Raw genomic sequence first — 24960 nt, forward strand, 5'->3', positions numbered from 1 at the left:
TTGGGCGTCAATTTATGTCCACCACGTTCCAGGAGTTCCTGGCCATGCAAGGGATTCGACATGCGCCCATAGCCCCGTACCACCCGGCCAGCAATGGCCGGGCGGAGCGGGCGGTCCGCTCAGCAAAGGAGGCACTGGGCCGCATGGACCGGGGCGACTGGCAGGAGCTGCAGGTTGCGGCTTTGGCTTCCTCTTAGGCACAGTCCTCATCTGGGCCACCACTTCTTCTTCTGGATCCTCATAAGCCAGGTCGTCCTCGACCATGTGGGCTTGTGGAGATGCGTCCGATGAGGTTCGCTCTGGTGTGGCAATCTGCAATCGTTCAATATCGGCCGTGGACTGCTCCGACAGTTCAGCGGCTCGGGCAGTTTCCACGGCCTGCAGTAGTGTAATTCGGTGATTTCGGAACATGCGGCTCCGCAGGTTGACATCGCGGACCCCGCACACAAACTGTTCCACCAAATTTTCTTCAAGGTTGGAGAACTCGCACTGGGCAGCCACCACCCGCAGAGCCTCCAAAAATTGGCTGATTGATTCATTCTGTTTTTGGACTCGCCTGCGGAAGGCGAAACGGCGGGCGATGACTGACGGAGTGGGTGCATAGTGGTTCTTCAATCTGGCCATGAGTTCGTCCCACCCAAGCTTGTATGCTGGCCGTGGGGCTGCCAAAGCTCTTGCTGAGGCGAACATAGATGGCTCGCAGCATGAGAGGAAAAAGCTGCATTTTTCCTCTTCGGTTTGAGCCTGATTTTTGGAAGCGATCAGGTAACATTCGAACCTTTCCATAAACCCCTCCCAAGATTCCCCGGCGGAACCATAAGGGGCAAATGGAGGTAAAGCAGATGTCATCCTGAGGGAGAGATATCGAGAGGCCACAAAAAAAAATTTTTCCTCTTCAGGCAGCGTTCGTTGCCGGTCTGGAACGGCAGCTAACTGTCTGTCTCTCTCTTTTCACCCTAGTGTCGCGGAATCGCTGATCCCACCTTCGTCGCCAGTTTTGAGGTTCGGAATGAGGGACGCGACCACAAGGTGAACAACTAACAGGCTTTTATTCCAGATAAGTATGACAGCGATTCAGTTCGTAACTAGCCCGCCAAACCTTATATACTCGGGCTTCAACCAATCAGCACCAGACTTCCAGCCGGCAACAGCCTCCCTCGCGTCCTATCCAATCCAGACGGAGGAGGCTGTTGCTGGCCAGCACAAAGGTGCTGAAGTACAAGAAACAGTGAGGCCATTTACATGGCTCATACATATTCATTAACTTATGAATACTTAACAGTAAGCAAACATCGGTGAACAATTGAACCTGGAAAGTTCAACTTATTTGGAATGTTCATGAATGCCATCATTGCTTTAATATTGCAAACAGTATTATGGATTTTAAGCCAAAAATTATATTTACATCTTTCCTTGAAAGCAGTCTATTATAATCTTGGGTAACTACATAAGTCATTTCTCTGCTATATGTGAATCAGATAAGAAGATTAATTTGCTTCTTTGGAATCTATTGATCCTATCAGTTAGATGTGCTCATTTCTAAACTCTTTCTTGTCAATTGCAGGATTAAGTTCTGGAAGCAGGTTTCTTATCAGAATGCCTCTTTCAAATGTGTTTTCCAATCTGTATTTTGAAGATTCAAATACTCTAGTGAAATACAGCACTATGTTGACCTTTATGGAATGTGTTTCATCGGAGGAAGGAAAATGAGTTATTTTCATCTTCAATGATGCAACTCATATGACTACCAACAGTTCTTCAGATCAGCTACACTAGAAATCTTTGAAATTTAAGAGGGAGGAGTAAATCTTACTTAGAGTCACTGGATTTTGTCCATTATTTACATTTGTTTAAATTACTATTAGAACTATTTTCCGTAATTAAATTGAAAATTTTGTATTTGATATTCTATGTGTGTGTCAATGTGTACACTCACATATTTTTAACATCTAATCCCACAGACTCTTAAAAGAATTTGTTTTTAAAGATCATCTCCAGAAATTAGTAATTCAACAATATTAGATTACATATTGCCTCAGAACTAAATTGCTTTTATATACTGCAGGAATGAACTTATATTGAAGCATTCTAATAATATTTCTTTAATGATTTATTTACAATGTTTATTTTTATTTCTTTATTAGATTTTATACAGTTTTCCACCTTTTGCAGAAAAATTCAAAGCAGTAGACATGGTGCTCCCTATAATTTTATCCAACAAAATCCTGAGGTACATTAGTATGACAAAAAAATGACTAGCCTTAGGTTATTCAATGAGTTTCCATGGCTGATGTCTCAAAGGTGTTTCTTCAAAAGGCAACGGGACTGATTTTCCTTGAAGAAGAGAACATTTTGCTTCTCATCCAAAAACTTAATCTGTTCAGGCAGATGGTGGGGCTATGGAAGGATTAGTTCTGACAGGATAGCAAGGTTGGAATCATATTTCTTTGCAGTCATTTGGCCATTAACACTCTCCCTGAGAGCTCTTGAGGACACTTGAGGACTTTAACTGTGCCCTCAAAGTCAGTGTATCAGATGGCAAATAGGAGTGGAATCTTTTGGAACTACTGAAAGAACAATGTTGTGAAAAGGAGATAGGCAGTGTCATGAGCCGAGGTGGTGCAGTGGTTAAATACAGCAATAGATAAGGCTGCAGTTCTGCAGTTTGGCTGTTCAAATCTCACCGGCTCAGGGTTGACTCAGCCTTCCATCCTTCTGAGGTGGGTAAAATGAGGACCCGGATTGTTGTTGGGGGCAATATGCTGACTCTGTAAAACCGCTTAGAGAGGGCTGAAAGCCCTATGAAGCGGTATATAAGTCTAACTGCTATTGCTATTGCTATTATCCCTCCCTCTTTGTTCAGAGGACTGCTCAATATTAACATATGAGGTGTTAACATAACATAAAAATATCCACAGACATTCCATAACTGATGATAAAGAAAATGTGATTAGTACCAATCTAATATCTTAACTTCTACAATGCGTTGTATCACTTTATTCTTACTATTTTAGTTTACTTTATATTTAAGACCTCTTCCCTTAGGCACTACCATATATTGGTTCTTTAATATTTTGAGCTTGCAATAGATAAGGCACTGGAAAGTGTGCCTTATCTACTGCAAACCCATTTCTATGAAATCCAATTAGCTTCTAGTTTTTAGGACAGCATTTAAGATTTGGCTCTTCTCCAAGCATTGGGATAGGAAAAGGTCAGAATGAAATGAGACTGTAAAGTAACATTGGGGAAAGGTGGTTATAATACCATGTTTTTTCTGTTTTAGATTTATTGGTCTTTTATGTTTTATTTGTTGTGGTTTTATTGTTGAATATTCTTTTATTTTTGGATAAGCCACTCATAAATTTGTTTTACAAATGTTATACACACACACACACACACACACACACACACATACATATACATAGACAGGTATGTCTCTTTTGGCCTCAGTGGTGATCTCTAGATGAGAAGGCAGTGCCAATTAAAGAGTAGGTTTGTTAATTAAGGTTCCTCCAGAAGCAAAAGATGGAAGTTGCAACTGAAGAAGGGGATGACTTTACTCAGCTTCAGTGGGTGCCCCAGTTATGGTCTTACCTGAGTGGAGAGCATCTGGCTAAAACGGCTCATGCTCTCGTCACCATCCATTATACCACTGCAAAATGCTCTACATGGAACTGCCTTTAAAAACCACCTGGAAGCTATAAAATGCTCCAATGCTCATCATAAATTTCCACTGAGAGATTATGATACCTCTTATCTTAGATTCTGCCTTGATTGTCTATTTGCTTCTGAGTACAATTTAAAGTATTGGCACCAGATTACTTCAAGACCATATCTCTCTAGAAGCATTGGTTCAATTACTGTGTTCATATCAGGTAAGTGAAGGAAAAAAACACCTGAGATTGTTTTCCAGCAACTGCCTTCTGTAATGGCCTCTATAATTTTTCATAAGAAGCTGAGGATAGAACCCTTTTGGAGGATTGAGATACCAGGTTTGGTTTATATGTTTATGTTTTTGGTTACATTTGGTTCTTTGTTTTAATGTATGGTTTTATCTTCTATGTAGCCTGGTGTTGATAAAGCTAAATAAATTTGTTCAAAGCTTTTAAAAAGAAATATATTGATATTAAACAGGCAGAAATGGTATTCATTTTGTAGCTTTTTTTCTGCAAAGTGCTTTTATTTTAAAAAAGAAAAAAATTGCAAAATGTAGGAATAGGAACACATAAGAAAATTAAAAAAAATGACATTAGTATGTTGCATAGTTATTTAAAGTCAAACAGCAAACAACAGCAAATAAATAATTATGGTTGGTTACACACTCAGCCAACTATTTAAACTGGATTTGTCATTTTTATCCACTTATCAAGTCCCTTCCAAAATGTTGTTTGATGGTATTAAACATATTGTCACAGGATAAAAACTTTTCATTATTTTCCAGATATGAATGGTAAATCTACATTTTTAAAAATGCTAGATTATTTTTGTTAAACCATGGTCTTTTTCTTATTCCTGTTATTTCATCAAACTAACGTCTATGTTGCTTCAATTACATCAGTTTGAGGTTTTGAATGCAAGTCACCATTCATGAGACAGAATATCTCAAAAAATAATAATCTCATACCATACATTTAACCCATATATTCTCTTTCAGCTAATGCTATCCCTTAACAAAACATACAATACTTGATTAAATCCAATGTTAAAAACTAGGGGAAATATATACACCATTTCTAGCCTTATCTATGCTTTCATACACTGATCATCTTCAAATGTAAGAAAGCAGTACTATCTAATAATAATGCATTATTAAATCATGGTGGAGCTAGTGGTTTAGCATAAATCTCTGTATGAATTTCAAATGGCATGCTAAACAGCATTAAATTGGAGTTAAATGTATTTCCTCATCAATATATTTGAAAAGTTGAGGTATTTTATTTTTTACAGGAATAAAATCAAGTGGATTCAACCATACAAGTAGCTTTTATATTCTATCTTACCATGATATCATCCCTGAAAAAAGAAAAATAAGAGCTATGCTTTCCTTTTACTTTACAAAGTAGAATTGTTTCTCATAGAACAATACATTATGTTTGGAACAAAAGAAGGAATGTTTACAGCTTTGTTTTTTTTTTAAATCTCAAAGAGTATACTACCAAATATTTTCCGTCAAAAGCTCTTAAACATTATACAGACAAAACTCTTAAAACAGAAACTGTGCTCATTTTCCTTAAAAGTGAAAAATTATTCTATGGTTTACTCTGTGTGACTTATTTTTAACATAATCTGAACATCAGAAAACAAAGTGTTAAGGGGAACCAAAGGAAGGAAAGGAATGAAATAATAGCTATGTTTGCCTGTACAAGTCTTGATGCAAGTCCCTGCCACTGAACTTATGCCAAATGGGATTGAACAATAATTGATTCCTACTGCTCCTTAGTTTAGCAATGTTGATTGAAGTCCTGTTCTCATGTGTTTCAGGATAATATGCATGGATCTTAAATTAAATTTTCATCTTTCAGTTGCAGATCAATAATCTCATCATATAATATACATTATATATAATATTTACCCATCTATTAGAGAGAGAATAAAACAGACACGTCAAACTCAAGGCCGGATTTGGGCCCATGGTATGTTTGTATATGGCCCACAAGCAGACTAGTAGGAAGAGGTGATTGGCAATTGATATTGTCTCAACTGCTATTTTCAGAGCTGGGACAGGAGTCTCCAGTAGAAGGTGTTAACACGCCCAATTGGCCATGAGACTGGGATGAAGATGAAGCCACACTTCTGTGCTCCACTCTTGATTTCCAGTTCATTGAAGTGAGCTCCCCTGAGACCTGAAAACAAGGCACAAAGGAGAACTCCCTCCACCCCAGCTAGACTAACTAACCTAGGGTGGGAACTGGAGCCTCCTGTCCCAGCCCTGAAAATAGCAGTTCAGGTAACACTAACTGCCATTTTCCGGAGTGAGGGACAGGAGGCTCCAGTAGAGGGACCTACCAAAGCTAGATCCCATGGGTGGGCAAACTACTGATCTGCAATGACCTGCTGTAGCACCCTATTCCCGAATACCGCATCAGCCGATGCGAACGCATCCAACCTGTAATTCCAAATAAACAGTGATGGTGAAGCCCACGTTGCTGCTCTGCAAATGTTGCCTATCGGAGCCTGCGGGGCCCAAGCTGCCAAAGTGGCAGTGCTCCTCATCGAATGTGCCGTAATACCGGCCGGCACAGGCAACTTCTTGGCCTCGTCTTCTACGGCAACAGCCAAGAGGATCCACGACTAATGGTGGAAGACGTAACCCTCTTACCCAATGATGAAGGTTGGAAGGATAGAAATAGCACCTCCGACCTCCGGAAGGAGGCCATCTGCTTCAAATATATACGTAGGGCCCGCCGAACATCCAACCGGTGCCACTGCTGTTCCTGTTCCCTAACCAGATCAATAGTTTCAGCTTTGGTGCCATCAGGATCAGCTCTGTCTGTTCCCTGACTAGCTTCTGAACGACCCCGGAAATGAAGGGGAGGGGAGGAAAAGCATACAACAGCCCGTCTGGTCACCTCGTATGAAGCGCCAAACCCTTCCATTCCCCGAGTTGGGAACCAAGAACCAGGGAAGCTGTGCATTGGCCAGAGTGGTGAAGAGGTCCACCACCAGTCGCCCAAACCTCTGGCAGATGCTCTGAAACAGCTCCGGGGAGAGGCTCCACTCTCCATTGTCCACTGTCTCTTGACTCAACCAGTCAGCTTGATGGTTGTTGACCCCCATGATGTACTCCACCCGGATCGATGGCAGGTGTCCCTCCACCCAGTTGCCCAGTGACATCATCTTGGCGGGCAGTGCCTTTGAATGTGTGCTGCCTTGAAGATTGATGTGGGCCTTGGCCACTACGTTGTCGGTAAGAACCAGTACGTGACGATTCTTGACGGAGACCTGAAAGTGTTGAATGCCATATGGATTACCCGGTGCTCCAACCAGTTGATATTGTGATGGAGCTCCAGCCATGACCACTGACCCTGTGCCAACTGAGATGCCAGGGTCAGTTGAACAGGCTGGTATCCATGGTTAGGATGAGGTGCTCCTGGTACCTGAAGTGGCACCCCTGGAGCAAGGCTGGGAACAGCCACCACTTGAGAGAGATAAGTACCTGAAGGGTGGCCTCAACATTGTCTATCAAGCTGCTGGTATTGGCCCTCTGGAATGGCAGGAGTCGCCACTGCAAAGTTCTGGCATGCAACTGTGCCTACGGCACTACCTTGATGCAGGATATGAGCTTCCCCAACAAACCAGAGAGAAGGGCTATGGGAACATAACGGTCCCTGCATACCTGTTTAACCATTTTAACCAAACTGGATCTGCAGTCCAGGGAGATGAAAACCTTCCCTGAACAGGAATCTATAACCACCCTCTGACCTGCTGAGTTTCGTGTTCCTGGGGTTGGTACGAGGGCTTGCGGTAGAACGGAGTAAACCTTTGCTCCGCCTTCTTCGGGGGGCAGGACTTTTTTCTTATTCTTGTCCTCCAGGAGGAGTGGGTCAAGGGCAGCCCTGAAGAGGCAGCCCCCGTGTAGTCAGCCGACACCAGCTGCCACTTTGACTTGTTATCCGCCTGCCACATCTGAAGCCAAAGAAGGCAACAAGAGGTAACAGACAACGCCATAGCCCTGGAAGCAAACTTCATGGCATTCAACGTGGCATCATTCAACTGTGTCACCACCACTAGGTCCTAGTACAGCCACACATCATCAAGGGGGATCCATTCCTGGATCTTCTCCATCCACAAGATAGCCATGCCGTTGAAGAATGAAGCCAATGCTGCTGCCTTGATGGCACAGGCCGCAGACTGGAACGTCTTCCTCAGCATCATCTCCGCTTTCCTGTCATCCGCTTTAAGGTTGTCAGCCACATCCTTAGCCACCAGAGAGGCAGGAGATGCCAAAGCAACCACTGGTGGGTCCACAGCAGGTAGCTGTAAGGCCTGGGAAAAATCTGGCTCAATATTATAAAAACGTCCATCATTACTGCCAGGATTTGGGAAAGCAGTGGGCTTCTCCTATTGTTTCTTCACCACTTCCAGGAAGAGGTGAGCATCAGGGATCTCCTTCTTAACAGCCTCGAGCTTAGAGAAGCCCGGGCTCCAATGTTTCTTCACTGCATTCCCCTCTGCAGCTCCATCCTTAGCCCCATCCTTTGCTCCTTCCTTACTCCCCTCCCCCTCTTCTACCTGTGCAGTAGCACGTGCCTTGCACAGTAGAGATCAGAATAAATTTGGGTGGAAAAGGCCAGTGAAGGCCGGAGGATCTGGCTTGTCATCCTCCTCATCCTCAGATAGGTCAGGGTCCCTTTGGGCCTTATCCCCTGCTATCGAGCCTTCACTAATCAGGAAAGGGGAGATGGGGCAGCTCACAGAAGTGGATGGAGGGCATGCCTGGGAGGAACTGGCTCTAGGAGCCTTGCCTTGATCTAATGCTAAGGACCGAGAGGCCTGTTGCTGCAAACCAGCTGCAATTCCTGAGAAGGTGACCCTATCAATAAGATTCTGCAATCCTTTTGGGAGATTGTCCACATCCAAAGCATCCCAGCCGGAATTCTCTGGATCTTGAGCTACCCCAGCCTAGGGAGCCAGGATAGGCCTAGGCAAGGCCTGATCCCCCATAGGCTCCACGTGGACACAGGAATCTTCCATGTCCATTTCCTGGTCTTCCAGGGAAAGAGGGGGAGAGGGGGAAACTTCCCCAAAAACTTCCCCAGGATATCCGGAGAGCCTGGGGGGATGGGCTGAGGCTCACCCCCACCCCAGAAGAGATCTAGACCGAGGGGGAGAGGCACTGAGCTTGCCCTGCAGGGCTCTCAATTTCTCAGCCCTGGAAAAGGTCTTTGAAATTGCCTTATGCCTCCTTAGTTTGTCCCTCTGTGTGGCATGAGAGGGGCGAGAGGCAGCAGCAGCCTTTTGAGCTCTAGTAGAGACAGTGGGGCACTGCCTAGAAGATGGCCCCACCCCTGGGGAACATGGGGGCAAAGGGGACCTTCCCAACTCCTCCACCATCTTTGCCACATGGCAGTACTCACCCTCCTTGCAAAGCCTCACTCCCTCTTCAGCTGCAACAGGCAAAGAAGAAATCAGGCAGGAACAATGCTGCTTTATCCCCATCTAGGCAGTCCCTGCATCAACGCTGAGAAACGGTGTGCCTGGGGGCTGCTTCCAAAGCTTGCCTTGGCTCCAGATCCCGACATGCCCTTTTGGCGCTCTGTGGTGCACCTGCAGCCTCCAAAAGCCTCTTCATGCACTTGCTAGCACTCTGGCATCGCCGTGGCTTGAATCCAGCCACCAAAGACTTCAGGCAGCAAAGCGGAGCAGTGGGAGGCCATGGGGCTGAAAATTCCGAGCCCGCAAACCTCCTGATCGCCCAGGACCAATGCCACTGCAGTGACCAAGCTCTCCAGTCCCCAGCTGTTTAAACTAATCTCCCTGGTAGTACAGTAATAGGAACCTCGCAGAGATACTTACTGCAAGAGGAGGGAGCTTCTTTCCAGAGGCAAGGAGGCAAGGAGGCACCAGTAGAAGATATTAACCAGGAGAAAAATTATTTGTGTCTCGTTTTTTGGCTGGACTGAGATGAACTGGGAATCAAGGGTGGAGCCCAGAGGTGTGGCTTCAGCTTCATCCCAGTCTCATGGTCAATTGGGCGTGTAAATACCCTCTCCTGGAGCCTCCTGTCCCTCGCTCCAGAAAATGAGTAGTTACCTCGTTTCTTTGGATTACTTGTTAATGGCAGCAACGCTCTGCCTGAGAGTGAGCAGCTGGTGAGAAAAGGAAATGAAGGAAAGAAATGCCTCCATCCTGGTACTCCTTGACCTCTCTGCGGCTTTCGATACCATCGACCATGGTATCCTTCTGCGACAACTGCAGGAGGTGGGGGTGGGAGGCACTGTCTTACGGTGGTTCTCCTCTTACCTCTCGGACAGGTCGCAGTCGGTGTTAGTTGGAGGGCAGAGATCGACCCCTAGGCCCCTATGGTAGGGGGGCCGCAGGGTTCGGTCCTGTCCCCCCCTCCTTTTTAATATCTACATGAAACCGCTGGGTGAGATCATTCGACGGCACAGGATAAAATACCACCAATATGCGGACGATACCCAGCTGTATCTGTCCGCCCCGTGCCAACTCAATGAAGCGATGGACGTGATGAGCCAGGGCCTCGAGGCTGTTAGGGACTGGATGGTGGTTAATAAGCTTGTACTCAATCCAGATAAGACCGAGTGGCTGTTGTGTTTCCCTCCCACTAATTGCCAAGTGTTCCATCTCTCAGGCTGGGGGGTCAAATAGTACGCCCCTCAGATAGGGTTCGCAACTCCTCCTGGACCCACAGCTGACTCTTGAACGCCATTTGTCAGCTGTGACCAGGGGGGCATTTGCCCAGGTTCGCCTGGTGCACCAGTTGTGTCCCTACCTGAACCGGGAGGCTCTCACAACAGTCACTCGTGCCCTTGTGACCTCTAAACTGGAGTACTGCAATGTGCTCTACATGGGGCTGCCCTTGAAGAGTATTCGGCGACTTCAGCTTGTCCAGAATGCAGCCGCGCGAGCGATCATGGGTGCGCCTCGATTCACCCACGTAACACCTATCCTCCGCGAGCTGCACTGGCTGCCTGTTGGTCTCCGGATTCGCTTCAAGGTGCTACTTGTCACCTACAAAGCTCTTCATGGTATTGGATCTGGGTACTTGAGAGACCGCCTACTGCCAATTACCTCCACTAGACCAATAAGATCCCACAGACTAGGCCTCCTCCGAATTCCATCAGCCGCCCAATGTCGACTGGCGACTACCCGGAAGAGGGCCTTCTCTGTCGCTGCTCCGACCCTGTGGAACGAACTCCCTGTGGAGATTCGTACCCTCACCACCCTCCAGGCCTTCCGCATAGCCCTTAAAACCTGGCTGTTCCGACAGGCCTGGGACTAAAGACGTGTAGCCCCACTCCGAATGGTATGATTGTTGAGTTCTTAACTGTGTATGTCTTTATATTTTGTAATGTTGTTGTTTTCCCCTCCCTTGAATTGTGAGCCGCCCTGAGTCCCTTTCAGGGAAAAGGGCGGCATACAAATAAAGTTAAAATCTAAATCTAAAAATCTAAAATCTAAAAGAGGAAGGATGGAAGGACCCTGGGTCATGTTTGTAGCGAAGAAGTGAGTTGAAACGGCAGCAGCCCTGTACAAGTCTGGAGGAGAGTCAGCTAGATTTGCAGTGTTGCTGGATCTCTACTGAAGCCCTGGGATCAGAGTGCACGGCTCCAGCTGATCAGTGCCTCTGGTGGCCTCAGTTATTGCCAGCAGCAGCACACAACCTTGGGAAGAAGAGTCAGCTGGAGCTGCAATGCTGCTGGGGCTCAGGGGAGATCCCAGAATCCCTCCCTGCACACAGCTCCAGATGATGAATGTTGCATGCTAAGGTCAGCTAGGCAGTGGGTGACTGTAGGAAGGGTGCAGCCTGGAACAGCAGTTGATGCTGCAAGTCTGCTTAAGCCCCAAAGAGTGGTGCACCTGAAGCGGAAAAAAGAGGAAGAGGTGGGGAAAGGGGAGAAAAGATAAAAGGAGGGGGTTTGGGCAGCAAAAGGAGAGGATTGAGAGAGACAGAAGACAATAGGAAGGAGAGGAGAGTCTTCTGTGGGGCAAGCCTGAGGAAGAGGTTAGGATAGGATAGGATAGGATAGGATAGGGTAGGGTAAGGGAGGGGAGGGGAGGGGAGGGGAGGGGAGGGGAGGGGAGGAGAGGAGAGGAGAGGAGAGATTTCTGTGTGGCAAGCCTGAGGAAGAGAAGAGTTTGAGTGAAAGGGAGGCAAGCAGAGGAATAAACAAAGGAGCAGAGACTGTGGAAGGAGAACATAGCAGAGAGTGCGAGAGAGAGGAGGGGGAGAAGAGCTGACCAGCCACCTGAACATCATCCCATCACATGACATGCCTGCTGGTAGAGACTGACTACCACCCCATCACATGACCCACAGCCCCCTTACACCCCAGAAGATCCATACTCACAACATCCTACTGAGCCTCCAGAGTGGATACTTGCAACAGGCCCTTTGAGGGCAACCATGATGCTGACGTGGCCCTCAATGAAATTGAGTTTGACACCCTGGATTAAAACCACCCAGAGGTGGGCCACAAAAATTCTAATGATCTTTAGATTATCAAAGAAATACAGAAAGCTCAATTTTTTTGTTGCCTTCCAATGTTGGCCAAATATTTTCCATAAAGCAATGTGTGTGTGTGTGTGTGCGCGCGCACACACACACACACACACACACACACTAGCTTATTTGCTTGCCAAATCAATAGTATCAAAAGTAATGGTTTCATTCTCTGCTTCTTAAATACTGTCAAACTTTTTTAGAACTGAATGGAATCTATACAGCAGTGCAGTTCATTTTCTGGATGTTGTATTAGTAAAATCAAGACTCAGATAACATGGAACTATCTGAAGAAGAAAAATAGTACTCAGAATAAAATTACGCAGTTCAACATTACTATCAAACAGATTAGGCTCTTGTGAATTTATTCAACAAAAAATAATAAAGATTTTTTTTCAGGAACAATTGTTTCTCAATTGGTAAAGATACAGTGGCAAATATTGTGACTGGAGAGAGTTGAAAAAGTTAACTTTTTGTTTAAAATGATTCTATTAAGATGGGAAGGCAAAATATTAAATGGCTGATAGAAACAGTCAGCTAATTTTATTTAGTCTATCCTTAAGTTATGATAAAGTCCAAGATGCTACTCAAAGGGGGAATGGCAGCACCAAATTCTATGTTATGTAGTTGTTTAATATGCATAACAGATTGGTTCTAAAACATTATATTTTGAAATTGAAATATTTCTATTAAAATAACAAGGCTTTCAGATGTCCTGCATAGATATCTCTGGAAAAATTTAAAAAAGATACAACAGCTAATTCTGTAATAAAAACTAGAAAAATAATTGGTCCACATTACAATCTCTGCTTTGATATTAAGTAAATATTAACATACAAGCAAATTTGAACAATAGAGAGTTAATAATTTGTATAGACAGCAACATATAATTATTAACAGGACAAGATGAAGTCAATGGGTGAAGCTGTACTTCATCATATATTGCCTCTCTGATTGCGTCCGCTGAGTCATGCCCAGCCGCCCTGTTTAGGATAACCCGTTCCCTCCTAAATAGGAGGGACACGGGCGATCCGCTGCAGGGCAGGGCTGAGGATTACGTCCAATTCCTCGCGGGCAAGGTTGCTCGGCTCCGGGCGGACCTGGACTCCAATCCTGCAGAACCAGCCGAGGCACTAAGGGATAATCTGGTAAGCCATCGCTGGATTGATTTTCAAGCTGTTACCCCTGAGGACGTGGACAAGGCGATGAGAGCTGTTGGTGTGCACATGTGTGCTGGACCCGTGCCCCTCCTGGCTGGTTGTAAACAGCAGAGAGGTGACACGAGGCTGGATCCAGGCGGATCCTCCACCCGCTTCTTCGAATGGCAGACCTTGGTGGCGGTTAAGGCTCCTATCTTTAAACGCAGATCTTTCCTCGCCACTTTATGAGATTGGTCCCAGACTTGCTTTCTGAGCACAGGGTGACGGGCGGTAGTTTGCATGACACGCCAGTGCAAAATACCGTCAATTTTCCCATTCTCAGAAAAGGAAGCCCTGGTACGTCCTTTGCTAGCAGGCAGGTTCTAGGATGCCTGCCGCCACCAAAGGACCTTCCCTGAGTTGCTTTTCTGAGCATGGGGAGACAGAAGGGACAAAATACCATCCGTTTCCCTGGTTCAGAAAAGCAACTCTGGAAAGGTCCTTTGGTGACGGCAGGCATCCTAGAACCTGCCTGCTAGCAATGGATCGTCCCGAAGTTCCTTTTTCTGAGCACAGGGAGACAGAAGGGACAAAATACCGTCCGTTTCCCTGTGCTCAGAAAAGCAACTCCAGGAAGGTCCTTTGCTAGCAGGCAGATTCTAGGACTCCTGCCGCCACCAAAGGACCTTCTTAGAGTTGCTTTCTTGAGCACAGGGAGAAAGAAGGGACAAAATACCATCTGTTCCCTGTGCTCAGAAAAGCAACTCCGGGAAGGTCCTTTGGTGGCGGCAGGTGTCCTAGGACCTGCCTGCTAGCAGAGGACCATCCCAAAGTTGCTTTTCTGAGCATAGGGAGACAGAAGGGACAAAATACCATCCGTTTCCCCGTGCTCAGAAAAGCAACTCTGGGAAGGTCCTTTGGTGGTGGCAGGCATCCTAGAACCTGCCTGCTAGCAGAGGACCTTCCTGAAGTTGCTTTTCTGAGCACGGGGAGACAGAAGGGACAAAATACCATCCGGATATACAGGGCCGGGGCAGGCGTTCCGGAACTTACTTCCGGGTCTGATGACCAACCGGTTCGCGAGAACCAGTTCGGACCGGCAGCAACCCACCACTGCGCTCTCTCTCTCTCTCTCTCTCTCTCTCTCTCTCTCTCTCTCTCTCTCTCTCTCTCTCTCTCTCTCTCTCTCTCTCTCTTTCTCTCCATATCTATCTATCTATCTTTCTTTCTTTCTATCTATTGTCTATATTTCTATCACCTACCTATATTTTTGTCTGTCTGTCTGTCTCTAAAAAAGATACAGAGATACATACAGGCCATTCCTTGAACACATACACACATCACACCACTCAATTCAGTCCTTAGATTTAATTTTAGACATGCTTTTTCTTTTGTCATTTTGCCTATATTTCTATTCATTCAGAAGTTATTAGTAAATAATCTTAGGCCAGCTACTGTAAATCTTTCTTGCCTTACTATGTTCTTGGGAGTAAAATGGAAAAGAGAATGTTTGCTGACTAGAGATCCATAGAGGAAATAAATAAAGGTCTCAGAAATAGATATTTCCTATCACCATTCATTTCATTTCAACCATTTCTTATCAGCCATGCTTCCAGGTGACATTAGAGTTTTAATCTTATATCTTCTGGAAAGAGTTAAGCAAAGCATACAGGATTCTATTGGAATCATTGTTCAATTTATATAATTACATCCATTAGTATTTTTCATTCAGATCAAGAAACTGAATCATTTCACTTTTGATTGTCAAATTGATTAACAAAGTGAATGGATATGTGCAGAAGTCCTTAAACTGTCAAACTGATTTCCAGGTATTCAATTCTATTTGATGTACTGAATCAGCAATTCAATCAGAAGATTAATTTGAAGAGATATATTTGATGGAATTATTTTTTAATTGAATCATTGCACAGCCGTCCTTCTGCTTACATTGCACAGCATCTGTTTTACTGCTAACACATTTTATCACTCCAGTCCTAATCATCCTTACTCGGAAGGACACATCATTATTTTCAAAGAAAATGCTGCATTGCTGCTATGTGGTTATGTTTACTGTTGTCATAGTTTTATTAAAGTGTTAATACAATTGATTTGATAGATTATATTAAAGCAGAAAACTATTGTTTCCGAATCACAAAATCTGGATTCGCACAGGGAACACTATGGCAAAGACAAACAAATCACCGTATTGTATGAATTTGTATGAATACAACCAAATTTGAGAAAAGTCATAAGTAGCTCAATATAAATACATGCATAGAGCTGTGGGCAGATATTGATTTGACTCTTAAAATGTGTTATCTTACTATTTACTTTTATTTCATGTTTTACTAGGATTAGGCTTTTATGTGTTTTGTTTTTATAGAGGTTATCTGAACATGTTTTATAATTACTTCACTACATTTTATTCATTTCTATTATTTACAGAGACCCTGGAGACTACTTGTCTAGTTGTATTAGACCTTTTTTTCCACAATAGAGAAGAATTAATGTGCAGTTAGTTCTTTTATTACAAAAGGAAAGTCAAGCATATCCTTAAATTTCTCCCTTATTGATTTCAAATGAAGCAAAATACAACTTTAAGTAAGAAGACATCCACTTCTGCAGTGGAAGATTTTACTCTCTCTTATCTCTATTTGTTTAAATCCAGACTATTTTTGTAATTGATCTTTTTCTTTGCAATTTAAAATAAACATGACTTTGACCTTTTTTTAAATATATGAACATCGAATTATATTTAGAAGGATCATGCCTCCTGACTACTCCAAAACAATTAAACATTTGTTTTTCATTAGGGTTTAAATAGCAACATTGTAGAGAGCTCCTTAATTGAGGGCCAAAGAAAGCATTTATTGCAATGTTTAAATAAACCATGTCTGAAGATACAGTAATGTATGGTCTATAAATATTGCTTTATTTTGCTTTCAATTATTATTTACAAAGAAAAACCGAAGACACCTAAGGCTAAGTAGATTTCACAATTGTATTGTTTGCAAAATATTTATATATTTAACATTTCCACATGGCTCGTTTTTTTTACTAACTTCATTAATATTTATACTGTTAAGCACAGACTAGAAAACAACTAATGTGGGTTTTGAGGTAGCATACTTCCCCCTGTCACACCTATTTTTAAATTATAATGGTTAGCTGCATAGTCAGCCAGATTTTTAGAGTGGATTTGGCATGGTCAGGAAAGCTAAGGCCCAAAATGAACCAATACTTGCTATGTAAGTGAAAAATGGCAGGAAAAACAGCTTCTTTCAACATGTAAAAAAACAAGAAGTCAAAGAAATGATTGAATGGGAGAAAATTGCAAGAAGGTACTGAGTAGCAGGGAGAAAGCAGAACTGTTTAACTAATTTTTTGCATCTGTCTTTTCACAAAAAACAACAACCAACCTATAAAAATAGTGTAAAAAAACAGATTAAGATTGAAAGTCAAAATAAGTTAAAAAGTGGTAAAAGTACACATATCCATTCTAGACATTCAAATCATCAGGACTAGATGGATTACACCCCAGGATTCAGGCTGAAGGATGCCTAGCTGTTTGTAGTGATCATCTTCATCTAGAGCCGGGATGGTGAACTTATGGCACGCATGCAACAGATGGCACGCAGAGCCATTTGTCGGGGCACACAAGGCATTGTCCTGTCAGCTTTTTTAAAGCCATTTTTTGCCCTCCCAAGGCTCCAGAAGCTTTATAGGAACCTGGGGAGGGCGAAAACAGCATATCCTGCCCACCTAGGAAGCCCTCCAAAGGCTTCAGGAGCTTCCCTGAAGCGTCCAGAGTGCAAAAAATCGGCCCTACAGCAAACTAGAAGTTCAGGAAGCCTCCTGAAGATCCCTGAAGGCTCCAGGGGGCTTAAACCGGCCTTACAAGCAAACCGAAAGTCCATTCCTGAACTTCCGGTTTGCCCATAGGGCCGTTTTTTTGCGCCTCCGGGGGACAGGGGAGGCTGTTTTCACCCTCCCTAGGCTCCTATAAAGCCTCTGGAGCCTGGGGAGGGTGAAAAAACATGCAAAAAATGGAGGGGTTGCACATGGCATTATGGGTGCAGCATGCCTGCGCATGACCACCCTGCGCTCCCCCTGCTTATGGCACGCAAGCCGAAAAAGGTTCGCCATCGCTGATCTAGAGGTTTGATATTATTTCAATAACTCATCTTGATTTCTTCGGTTTTTACTAATTTTCCCAATTTGATAGTGAGGGTGACACATTTGTCTAGTCCAAACTCCATTGCAAAATCTATGGACAATGTTGAGCAGCAATTCTATTTCAGTCTTTTTTTCATATAGCTTTAGTTTGTCGAAATAAAAGGGATAGGATAGCATGGAAGATGTTTTTCATGGTAATCACAGCCTGAGTTATTCAGCACTATTGCAGAAAAATCAGTGCAATGACAAAACAATAGCTAGAATCATGTTGGGAATCAATGCCTATGGGATGCATGGCATTGTTTTCATGTATCCATTATGCTGCCCATTAAAATGGTACCCATTTATCACCTGCTTTCAATCTGTTGGATCAACAGGAGCTGACCCCATCTCATGCCAGCAACCAAGTCTCAGATGTAAGCCTGCAAATTATCAGTCCAGCATCCTAACCACAATAGCCACCACCTCCCAATAGTCATGACAGAGAGTCACCTTGAAAGATTCTTCTCTTGATATTAAGCTCTCTTAGTCTATCAATCTTGACCAGAAACTATACCTTCCATTGTGCCATCAATCTTTAAGAATTTTCATCCTGTTCCATTTCTTCCTCTAATTCATTCTTCAGTTACCTTTCCATAGCAACTGAGCACAATCAGAGTTCGGGAGTGTCTGTGTGTGTGGGGATAACAGTGTTTCCAAAAATGACTGCATCACAGGAGGCCTGGCAGTTAGTGGTTATAATGCTATATTTCAGGTTAACTCTCTCGACTGCCAGGAGTTTGACCCTAATTGACTCAGCTTCCATCCTTCCAAGGTGGATAAAATGAGGCCCCAGGTTGTTGTGGGGCAATATGCTGTAAATTGCTTAGGGAAGGTTGTAAAGCACCATGAAGCAGTACATAAATATAAGTGCTATTGTTACTCCCAATTTAGCTATTAATATATAATAAGCACTTCACAGGACTCTGTTAATTTTTCAATGAAGGACATCTCATATCTACAGTTAGGAATTAGTCTTCATTTGCTTCTCCTTCCACATTTACCATAGAGGGAAAATTTATAATATTACAGATGATGTTGGACTGCAAATCATCATCATGACACAATCATGGGGATTTATAATCCAATGAGATATACCCAATTCAGGCCATAAGTTCTTCAAGAATGTACTGTTTATTATGGTCTGTTGTCTTATTCCAACATGAATGTTTAGAGTTATCTAAGAACTAAATGTCTAAAATAATACAGTATAGCAGCCATAACATACATTTGAATATCTGAGGAGACCACAGAAAGGGTATAGAATGTATACTCAGTCCTATTTCATATTCTGTGTGTTTTTTTCCAATGCTGTATACCTAGTCTTTCTTTATGACCCCACTCCCCTTGCCTTTCCCAAGGCTTGTCAGTTGAAAACAGTTGCATGTTGCACATTTACATTCTCTGCATTCTTATTTTCTAATCCAGGATGAATGCTAAGCTACAATCTTGCTAGGCTGAAATTGTCCCGCCACTAATGGGAACCGGATGTCATACCAATATAATGTTGTATAAATAGCAGCAACAATAAAGTGAGCAATTGAAACTATTAAAACCTAATCATACAATGAAAAGGGCGTTGGTACTTACCTGATACACCTATTCTCATAGTGGGGAGGAGTATCCAGGATGGGTTCACCTTGTCCTCTCTTGATTGGACTGAATCAGATTGTTATAACCCAGCAACAACCTGTGTTGCGTTCTAATTGGTTGGTCAAGGCACAGCATCTGATTGGCTGGCCTCGTGACAGTTGGGCTTGACAGTTGCTTCTGGCTAGTATAAATACCCTGACAGTTGCAGGGAATGTTTGAATCGCTTGTCATCTGGTACTAATAAAGATCTTACTGGCTATACATGGCTCCTGCGCATCAATTCCCTCACAACTACAACCCACACACGTTTTACAATACTGGCGACGAAGGTGGGATTGATATGCGATTCCCGCAGGAGCCAAACAACATCAGCCAACTAGTAAGGAGCCACAGGACAGTCAGAAGCCCTGTCGCTGCCTCCGTTCTCCGGGCCGTGCTGCCTGCGCCCACTGCGAGCCTTGCCGCCGTGCCTCAACTCCTGCCGAAGCTGCTCGTTGCAAGCCTTCGGCGCCTACAGGCCTCCAGGGCCTGCCTTCCTGTCCTGCCTGCCTTCCAGGCACCTAGCTGTTTCCAGCTGCCTCTGCCGAGGCCGTCCTACGAAGGCTGCAAGCATCTCAAAGCCCCTGTCTCCACTTCGCTGCCTCCAGGGCACGAATTCCTCCCCACGATGCCTGCCTGACCAGGAAAGGGAGAGAGGAAGAAGGAGGAGGACTGAAGCGTGTCCCTGCCATCCATCTCCTGCCTTGCTTCCTCGGCCTCCTGGCCTCTTCTCCGCGCCTCAACGAACTGTCTTCTCCGCGCCTCAACGAACTGTCTTAGCTGCCTCCAGGGGCCTGAGATCCTCCTGTCCTGCCTGCTAGCTCCGTTCTCTGCCCTGAGGAGAAGCCGCCCCTCCCTGCCTCCCCGCGAGCCTGCTTCCCAACGGGAAGCCGAGGAGTCTCTCTTAACGCTCCTCCTAGACCTCCGTGCTGCCTGCCAGTCCCACCTCCGTACAAGGCGGTGCCTCTGCTGTCCGGGCCATCTGCGAGCAGCGAGCCGTCTCCAGAGCCGATTTTCAAGCCTGGACCGAGAGAATCAAAGTTGTTTTGTTTGGGCATGCGCAGTTAAGGGGGGGGGGGGAATTTTAAATAAATGAAATGTAAATAAAGAAATAAAATGTGAATAAAGTAACGAGGGAAAGGAAGAAATGGGAAATAAAGAAACGTAATGTGAAAATTACTGGAGGGAGGAGGAAGAGAAACAGAATTGCTAAAGTACATTCAAGGAACTGCTGTTTGATCTGTTACAAAGTTAAGCATTACATTAAAGTGGTTACAAGTGGTTACAGTTATCAGGTTGACTGGGGGGAAGGAGAGAACACAATTGCAAATGGTAAAACAGGAAGACAAAAATGTGAATGAATTGTACAACACAGAAGGGCAAATGTATAATGTACAATTGAATGGTTATTATACAAATAACTGGGGGGAAGGAGTGTTATAACCCAGCAACAACCTGTGTTGCGTTCTAATTGGTTGGTCAAGGCACAGCATCTGATTGGCTGGCCTCGTGACAGTTGGGCTTGACAGTTGCTTCTGGCTAGTATAAATACCCTGACAGTTGCAGGGAATGTTTGAATCGCTTGTCATCTGGTACTAATAAAGATCTTACTGGCTATACATGGCTCCTGCGCGTCAATTCCCTCACAACTACAACCCACACACGTTTTACAATACAGATAAGCTCTTTGGGTCACACCCTGGTCACCAGGGACCACCCAGTTATCGACTCAGTCCTCAACTGGACAGTTGTGCCACCCTGGAACTCCTGAAAAATCCTCAAGAGGCTTTTTAAAAAATCACGAAATCCTTAAGAGACTTTAAAAAAATCGCAAGCCTACAGCCCTGAGTGAGTACCTGAAATCTCACAGAGAGCCTGATGGGGCGAGGACACACTTTCTAGGTCACTAAGGTGTGATCTAGGTCACTCAGTGAGGACCGCTAGCCACTCCACAAAGCTGAGACTCTGCAAGCCCCACTAGATCACAGCAGGAGCTGGGGGCAGCCATAGCCGGGCAGGAGTGCTCTGCCGCTCCCTTTAAGGGTCGAGCGATGACTGTGGCACCTTTAAATGCTGCAGAGCACCCACACACACCCTCCCAGCATCGCAGATGAGAAGCGAGTGGCCAGAAGAGATCGCTTATGAGCCACTGCTTCCTAAAGGGCTGAATCCACAGGTAGCAAAGGCGCGCAGCAGCTCCTAGCAGCACAAGCTGTTTTACAAGCCTCTGAGCGAAGTGCCCCTTTGAATTTCGATGTGAAACACCATTTTGAATACCAGGGGACCACGTGATCCAAGATGGAGGCCCCCTGCTCCTATGAGGACACATGCCAACCTCAGGAATGCCCAACTTCCAGGACATGATGATGCGGACCTTCCAGCAATGTATGACAGTGGCATTTCAACAGTCCCAGATGCAGAGGTGGCCCCCTTGGCTGTGGTCCCTGAGGGGCTGGAGGTCCAGAAGGAGGATCCCCCAAGCTCTCCGGCATCTTCCCAGGAGGACAGCGATTCGGAATCGGAAGAAAGTGAAATCAGAGAGGACAGACTCTCTGAGGACGAAGGCATGCCTCCTCCCAAGCCGACCTTTTCTCGGCTATTCCAGCCATCTCCATATAAATCCCTGCTGTTCAAGGCCAAGGCAGCCACCAAGCTGGGCAACAAACCAGCAGAGACACCAGCTCATCACCAGGGCTTCTCAGCGGAAAACATTTTTGAAAAGCAGGCCATCGAGATCGACTCTGTGCCCAAACCCAAGTCCTTTCTGGACCTGCTCAAGCGACAGTGGGCATCCCCCACGGCAGGTCCATGCCCACCTCCATGGATAAGACATTCTTCAATGTGGACAAGGACAAGGCCCAGGTGCTGTTGCAACCTGCCATTGATGCACCTGTTATGGCCCTGCATATGCCTACCAGCATGCCAGGAGAACCAGAGGATGCCCTGAAACTGGAAGACAAGAAGGCGGGTATCACCTTGCAAAGGAGCCACCAGGCGGCAGCCTGGGCAGTGAAAACAGCTACCACCACCTCCTTCTTCAACCGTTCTTCTCTTCTGTGGCTACAGGATCTCCAGCAGCAAATCTCCACCAGTGAATCCCCATTTCGGATGTCAAGTCACACCAGGATATCAACAAGCTGGTGGCTGCCATCTTAGCAGCAGCCAGGTTTACCTCCAGGGCAATTGTTTCCTCTGTAGCTGCTTGCAGGCTGTTTTGGCTGTGGCAGTGGCAGGCGGACGTATGCCACAAATGATACCTGGCATCGGCTCCTTTCATGGAGGACTCCCTCTTTGGAGCAGCTCTTGATCCCTTCCTGATAGAGAACGACAAGAGGAAGGTGCTTCCCACCGCCCCGAGGATGGCCAGCTTCAGGGTGGCTCCATATCCCAGAAATTCATATCCTTGGGGACAAGACTTCAGGTCCACGTCCAGGATCAGGATTCCTTTTGGGGTGATTTCCTCACCTCCATAGACCTCACGGAGTCCTACCTACATATACTAGCCCCAGAACACCGTCAATATCTCAGGTTCTGCTACCTAAGGCACCATTTCCACTATAGGACCTTACCTTTGGGTTGTCTTCTGCCCCTCAAGTTTTCACTAAGGTTATGGCTGCATTGGCAGTGCACCCAAAGCAGGTACTTGCCCGAATTCAATGTTATTTAGATGACCTGTTTTTACAGTCATCATCCTTTAAGGGTGCCCTACTAAACATTATTATCTCAGTCCTGAGAGATCACAGGTTTTCAGTGAACCTAGCCAAAAGTCACCTGCATCCCTCCACTAGCCTGATTCACCTAGGAGCCCTTATCTATACAGAAGCAGGCATGGTTTCTCTGTCATTAGAAAGACAGCTCTTTCTTAGATGGCTGGCTTCCCATATAGTCAGGGAGCATAGGATGTCCTTAGCCACACTGTCCAAGTTGCTAACAACATGGTATACGCCATTGGCATCGTCCCTTGGGCTCGTTTCCACACCAGAGACCTCCAATGGTTCCTTTTGCCTATTACATATATATTTGAGGCTGACTGCATATAGAATCATTTTAAATGTACAAATTTGGATTGTCTACTTCCAGGAGTATATGGACACCTGCAGAATTACTTCTTGGCTTAAGATATATGTCAGGTAAGAAGCGCCACAATTTCTGTACTATAGTCTTTTGACAACTAAATTATACTTTGAGAGCACTTTTGAGATGTGCACACAGCTGTTGAATACTGGCAGGGTCTGTTAGTAGCATGTGTAGAAAATTCATATTGTTCTACATATCCTGCTATGTACATTTGCAAAACAAAAACCCATCAAAGTGGCAACAGTGTTTTAAGTATATCACCATACATATTTTCAAAAGCAGTAAAACCAAAACAAAATGCAATATCCCTGGCAATCAGACAAATCAAGCTTTCATCAAGTCTCACCAGTTAAACAATGTCATCTAGCAAGTCTTCCCTGTCACTACATCTGCCCTGTGGAACAGCCACATGAGATAATACACTTGCTGGGTGATCATAAATTGAAATAAATTTTCACTAATTTCCTTACACATCATATGAATTTTCTTAGGAGCAGAGTCAGGCAGAGGAAAGAATTGTTGCAGGTTATCCCTGTCACCCACCCCTCCTAAAAATAGAGGCAGAGGAAGTGTTGGGGGGGGGTCTTAGGCCTTTTCTGCCTAGTCCTTCTTGGTTTTCCCTGTCTCTTTGCTTTATCCTGGGCTCTTTTTTCACTATGTTAAAAAAAGAAAGCAAAAATCTTATTACAATTGTCTTTTGCATAATGATATACTGAATTTTATTCCGCCAGCAATTTTCTAGATTAGATGAGTACACAGAATTGTGAGAACTGTATTTGCAAAACTCTGATTGTTCTAAAGATTCTGGACATAAGGTAATATGTAACCACACCCTTGAAAATATCTCTGCTTTTGAATGCAGCCAGCACTTACCAATAATAATAGATCATTTTATGCTTTTTGTATAATAGTCAAATCAGTGACATATTAAATGCTTTAGATAAATATATGCTGTTAACAGAAAGTGACTGAATTGGTTTCCATGTGCAAACACAGACTGTCATTTGCTAAATGACAATGGCTTGTAAAGACGACAGAGCCTTAAGATAGTTCTGAAAAATGACTTGGCTTAGCAAAAGAAAGCAGTGACAAAGCACTGATTTTGAATGCTCTGCCAAGATAAGTTGCTTGCCAGTTTTCCTTCTGCATTTATAACCAAAGGTCTTGTCAAAACTCTTTTTAAAATATTGATCCTTACTATGAGCAAGGATAACAGTATTGGAAAGCACAAATATTATCTCTTCCTGTCCTCATGAGTTACTATGCTCAAGAGTAGGCAAGGTCAACAAATGAAGAAAAAACCCTATACACCTATATAGTCTGATTACTTTTACAAAAAAAGTTAATTTTGCACCCCCAATTTCAAATAAATAAACAAATGTGATCTTAAATTTCATGTCCATAAATGTAGGAACCAGCTTTAATATACATTAGAAAAATAAAACTGCTATGCTAAAGTGTCCTTAAACACCACAAAGGTCCTATGCTTATTTTTAACAGATAGTACAATAGCTATCATCATTAGCCTTAAAAACCAAAAGACTTGAGGGTATAAATCATAAGACAGTTCAAGCTGAGCTTGATAACCAAGCTACACATTTTCCTGCTCCTAGTCACAGTAAACACAGCCAATTTTCACAAATGCATCAACCAAAATGATCTCAATTCTATACAAACTATTTTAAATTGTTAGATTGTAGCTTTGATGGA

The 24960-nt window shown here is 44.3% G+C and overlaps 1 protein-coding gene across 2 annotated transcripts in view; it reads right to left on the reverse strand.

The window, feature by feature from the left end:
- Positions 1-24960, reverse strand: part of ZNF385D (zinc finger protein 385D) — a 300858-nt gene that overhangs the window by 142535 nt on the left and 133363 nt on the right. The gene's annotated exons all lie outside the window — the stretch shown is intronic.

This window comes from Thamnophis sirtalis, unplaced genomic scaffold (genome assembly GCF_051295495.1).
Source record: "Thamnophis sirtalis isolate CommonGarterSnake01/CBP01778 unplaced genomic scaffold, rThaSir2_p1.2 scaffold_4, whole genome shotgun sequence".
NCBI lineage: Eukaryota > Metazoa > Chordata > Lepidosauria > Squamata > Natricidae > Thamnophis > Thamnophis sirtalis.